The 5,697-nt window shown below is 39.7% G+C and overlaps 1 non-coding gene across 1 annotated transcript; it reads right to left on the bottom strand.

Moving 5' to 3' along the window:
* Window positions 1–5,054: 5,054 nt before the first annotated feature.
* trnas-gcu (transfer RNA serine (anticodon GCU)) lies at window positions 5,055–5,136 on the bottom strand. Its single transcript has one exon. It is a non-coding gene; the product is annotated as a tRNA-Ser (tRNA).
* Between the last annotated feature and the right edge of the window lie 561 nt (window positions 5,137–5,697).

The following is a 5,697-nucleotide window of genomic DNA, read 5'->3' as shown; positions in this document are numbered from 1 at the left end:
TATTTTCTCGTAAAAAATATTACTTTTTACTGCAAAATGGTGACATTTTTCATATAAAATTCAGACTTTTATCACGGTATTGGTAATTTTTTTTGTTGTGTAAAATAGTGACATTTTTGAGGTAAAATTATGACTTTTGTCATAATTTTGCCGGGTAAAATTTCGATTATTGTTACAATATTGCCAAAATGTTAAAGTTTCCTTATAAACATAGTGAGTTTTGTTGAGTAAAATTGCGACTCTTTTCATAAAATTGTCAAAATGTTGAGCTTTTCTCGTAAAGTTGCGACTGTTTTTGAGTAAAATTCCAACTTTTATCATAATATTGCACAAATGTTCAGATTTTCTTGTAACATTTTGACTTGCGTTGAGTGAAATGACGACTTTTGTTATAACTGCCAAAATTCCAAGTTTTTCTTGTGAAATTATGACCTTTTTCTTGTGAAATTCCAACTAATTTTTCACAACAAGCTTTTTTTATACTAACATAGTATGTATATATTATTAATGTTGTAAATACACATCTTTATATATCTAGAAAGGGTGGTCCTAAAGAGGTAGGCATTTTTCTCAGGTCTCAAGAAGGTAAGAAATACAAGAATGTGTCTGTGTGTGTTTGTGTGTGTGTGTGTGTGTGTGTGTGTGTGTGTGTGTGTGTGTGTGTGTGTGTGTGTGTGTGTGTGTGTGTGTGTGTGTGTTCAGGCATGTCTAGAAAGGACCAGAGTGTTATTCTATGTCAGAGGTCTCTGCGCTGATGAATGCCGAACATTTCTCACCAGTAAAAGTGGCGATTACAACTTATGGAAGAGGGGAAGCAAACCACAATGCGCTAGTATTTTTTTATTTTTAGCCATGAAAAAAATGTAAAGCAAATAAAGGCAACGCCTAAATTACGAGATCTTGGGGGATGAAATATTCCAGCTGAATTTTACAAAAGCCAAAACCAGTGAAGTTGGCACGTTGTGTAATTCGTGAATAAAAACAGAATACAATGATTTGCGAATCCTTTTCAACTTATATTCAATTGAATAGACTGCAAAGACAATATATTTGATGTTGGAACTGAGAAACTTTATTCTTTTTTGCAAATAATCAATAACTTAGCAACAAATTGCAAAAAAAAGTTGGCACAGGAGCATTTTTACCATTGTGTTACATGGCCTTTCCTTTTAACAACACTCAGTAAACGTTTGGGAACTGAGGGGACACATTTTTTAAGCTTCTCAGGTGGAATTCTTTCCCATTCTTGCTTGATGTACAGCTTAAGTTGTTCAACAGTCCGGGGGTCTCCGTTGTGGTATTTTAGGCTTCATAATGCGCCACACATTTTCAATGGGAGACAGGTCTGGACTACAGACAGGCCAGTCTAGTACTCGCACTCTTTTACTTTGAAGCCCCGCTATTGTAACACGTGGCTTGGCATTGTCTTGCTGAAACAAGCAGGGGCGTCCATGGTAACGTTGCTTGGATGGCAACATATGTTGCTCCAAAACCTGTATGTACCTTTCAGCATTAATGGTGCCTTCACAGATGTGTAAGTTACCCATGTCTTGGGCACTAATACACCCCCATACCATCACAGATGCTGGCTTTTCAACTTTGCGCCTATAACAATCGGGATGGTTCTTTTCCTCTTTGGTCCGGAGGACACGACGTCCACAGTTTCCAAAAACAATTTGAAATGTGGACTCGTCAGACCACAGAACACTTTTCCACTTTGTATCAGTCCACCTTAGATGAGCTCAGGCCCAGCGAAGCCGACGGCGTTTCTGGGTGTTGTTGATAAACGGTTTCCGCCTTGCATAGGAGAGTTTTAACTTGCACTTACAGATGTAGCGACCAACTGTAGTTACTGACAGTGGGTTTCTGAAGTGTTCCTGAGCCCATGTGGTGATATCCTTTACACACTGATGTTGCTTGTTGATGCAGTACAGCCTGAGGGATTGAAGGTCACGGGCTTAGCTGCTTACGTGCAGTGATTTCTCCAGATTCTCTGAACCCTTTGTTGATATTACGGACCGTAGATGGTGAAATCCCTAAATTCCTTGCAATAGCTGGGTGAGAAAGGTTTTTCTTAAACTGTTCAACAATTTGCTCACACATTTGTTGACAAAGTGGTGACCCTCGCCCCATCCTTGTTTGTGAATGACTGAGCATTTCATGGAATTTATTTTTATATACAATCATGGCACCCACCTGTTCCCAATTTGCCTGTTCACCTGTGGGATGTTCCAAATAAGTGTTTGATGAGCATTCCTCAACTTTATCAGTATTTATTGCCACCTTTCCCAACTTTTTTGTCACGTGTTGCTGGCATCAAATTCTATAGTTAATGATTATTTGCAACAAAAAAAAACGTTTATCAGTTTGAACATCAAATATGTTGTCTTTGTAGCATATTCAACTGAACATGGGTTGAAAATGATTTGCAAATCATTGTATTCCGTTTATATTTACATCTAACACAATTTCCCAACACAATGGAAACGGGGTTTGTAATACGTAGCCATGGTAACAAACTCAGAGGTGCATAAACAGGAACTAAAGGAGTCCAAAACTAACAGAAAACACAAGTGACTCAAAAAGCTTAAACAGACTACGATCCGGGCAGCGGATCATAACACACACAGACATAATAATGATAATAAATGATTAGATTTTATATCGCGCTTTTCTATTATTGGATACTCAAAGCGCTCACAGAGAAGTGGGAACCCATCATTCATCATACATGGCAATGTATCGATGAGTTATCAAGTTCATTTTCATTTATCGTTCAATTAACTGTTTCATTGACTTTTGTCCCAGGCCTAATATTGACTACAAATAATGTACCTTTGTTTATCCATCCATTCTACAGATGAAAAGTGAGAGGCAGAACAACTAAATGTTATTCTAGTAGAGAGCAGAAGCTACATAATTAACTTGTGTAACTATATGTTATTATTTTGCTGGCCATCATCTGAAGCTTTTTTTCCACGTTGGGCAAATGGGAAAGTCACTGCTAACTAAACAATAATAAAATGATTCAATATTGACGTCAAATGCATTAAAAGGTTCTCAAAAACAGAATACAAAGTTAGTGTGTTTAAAGGGGAACATTATCACAATTTCAGAAGGGTTAAAACCATTAAAAATCAGTTCTCAGTGGCTTATTTTATTTTTCGAAGTTTTTAAAAAATTTTTACCCATCACGCAATATCCCTAAAAAAAGCTTCAAAGTGCCTGATTTTAACCATCGTTATATACACCCGTCCATTTTCCTGTGACGTCACACAGTGATGCCAATACAAACAAACATGGCATATAGAACAGCAAGTTATAGCGACATTAGCTCGGATTCAGACTCGGATTTCAGCGGTTTAAGCGATTCAACAGATTACGAATGTATTGAAACGGATGGTTGTAGTGTGGAGGCAGGTAGCGAAAACGAAATTGAAGAAGAAACTGAAGCTATTGAGCCATATCGGTTTGAACGGTATGCAAGCGAAACCGACGAAAACGACACGACAGCCAGCGACACGGGAGAAAGCGAGGACGAATTCGGCGATCGCCTTCTAACCAACGATTGGTATGTGTTTGTTTGGCATTAAAGGAAACTAACAACTATGAACTAGGTTTACAGCATATGAAATACATTTGGCAACAACATGCACTTTGAGAGTGCAGACAGCCCAGTTTTCATCAATTAATATATTCTGTAGACATACCCTCATCCGCTCTCTTTTCCTCAAAGCTGATCTGTCCAGTTTTGGAGTTGATGTCAGCAGGCCAGGGAAGCTAGGGTCGATATTCTTCTCTTGATCATCTGTCGTAGCATAGCTTTCGTCGGTAAAGTGTGCGGAACAAACGTCCAATTTCTTGCCACTTTCGCATCTTTGGGCCACTGGTGCAACTTGAATCCGTCCCTGTTCGTGTTGTTACACCCTCCGACAACACTCCGACGAGGCATGATGTCTCCAAGGTACGGAAAACAGTCGAAAAAATGGAAAATAACAGAGCTGATTTGACTTGGTGTTTGTAATGTGTTTGAGAAAATAGCGGATTGCTTCTCGATGTGACGTCACAACGTCATCGCTCCGAGAGCGAATAATAGAAAGGCGTTTAATTCGCCAAAATTCACCCATTTAGAGTCCGGAAATTGGTTAAAAAAATATATGGTCTTTTTTCTGCAACATCAAGGTATATATTGACGCTTACATAGGTCTGGTGATAATGTTCCCCTTTAATCATGTCAATACATTTAAACTACTTAAATATCTCTAAAAAATTTTGGGCGATATTTAAAGTGTTCAGATATTTAGGCTACGTGTGTCAATCAAGTGTATTGAACAACAACAAATGGATGTTTTGACATTTTTCTCATAAAATAATTGAACTGTTTTTAAGCAATTTGCCTGGGCTCATATTCCTAACCAAACCTATTTGGTCCAGAGCAAGAATTCCAGGCTGTGTGGGGAATAGACATGACAAATGATGAAGACCAGTAAGTCTCACAGTCCAGTCTGAGGTTCTGGATAGGGTCAAAGTGTGGGGCGGGTCTCATTTATCTCTGTGGTCTGTCAACTACGTCCCTCAAAATTGACATTGATGTTAAAGTGTGGGAACCACCGAGTTAGACACAAACAGATTACAAGGGAACACTTTCAAAGCCAAAAGATCTTCAGCGCAAAGGTTCTTCATTCCATATCAAAATAATTCCATCTATAATCTGATAATACATAGTCAACTTCTAAAAATGTGGCAATATTTATTTTGTCTCTTTGTACAAAGTTCCTATGGGGAAGATTCTTCGATTGAGTAACAGAATGGAGAGTACCGTATTTTCCGGACCATAGGGCGCACCGGATTATAAGGCGAACTGCCGATGAGCGGGTCACGTCAGGTCTATTTTCATACAAAAGGCGGGGATCGGACCTCCAGGAGCCCTGCCTTCAGCTGCCGCCCAGCCCACAATGCCCCCTCCTATGTGAGTAGTGAACCCATCGTTGACCTTTGGACTTAGACTTAGACAAACTTTATTGATCCACAAAGGAAATTGTTCAAAAAAAGTCCGACGAGGATGGGATTCGAACCCACGCGTGCAGAGCACAATGGATTAGCAGTCCATCGCCTTAACCACTCGGCCACCTCGTCCTCTGCTTGAAATTGAGCCCCACCGCCAGCCTTGGCTCGAAAAGGGTCCGAGCAGTGGTGTGCCGTCAGGGCCAGCAAGGCCTTCTCTGTTGGCCTAACATAACCAGAAATCATGATCATAATTACATATACAATTATTTTTTTAATTTACTTTCCCTAAATATCTAAAAGTATTCATATTCTCTTCATGTCATAGTATGCTCCTTCCACTCCTGTTGTTTTTAGTTTTACTTTGTATCATACTTGCCAACCCTCCCGGATTTTCCGGGAGACTCCCGAAATTCAGCGCCTCTCCCGAAAACCTCCCGGGACAAATTTTTTCCCGAAAATCTCCCAAAATTCAGGCGGAGCTGGAGGCCACGCCCCCTCCAGGTTTATTGTTAGGCAGTTTCATTAACGTCCTCCCAGCGCGGCAACAACACACAACAACAGCAGTCACGTTTTTGTCTACCGTAAAGCAGTTCGTCTGCCGTAAACAGCAATGTTGTGACACTCTTAAACAGGACAATACTGCCATCTACTGTACATGCATATGTGACAATAACATCTAGGGCTTTTAGA

This window comes from Nerophis lumbriciformis, linkage group LG12 (genome assembly GCF_033978685.3).
Source record: "Nerophis lumbriciformis linkage group LG12, RoL_Nlum_v2.1, whole genome shotgun sequence".
In the NCBI taxonomy this organism is placed as follows: Eukaryota; Metazoa; Chordata; class Actinopteri; order Syngnathiformes; family Syngnathidae; genus Nerophis; species Nerophis lumbriciformis.
This window is presented reverse-complemented; position numbering and strand designations above follow the sequence as displayed.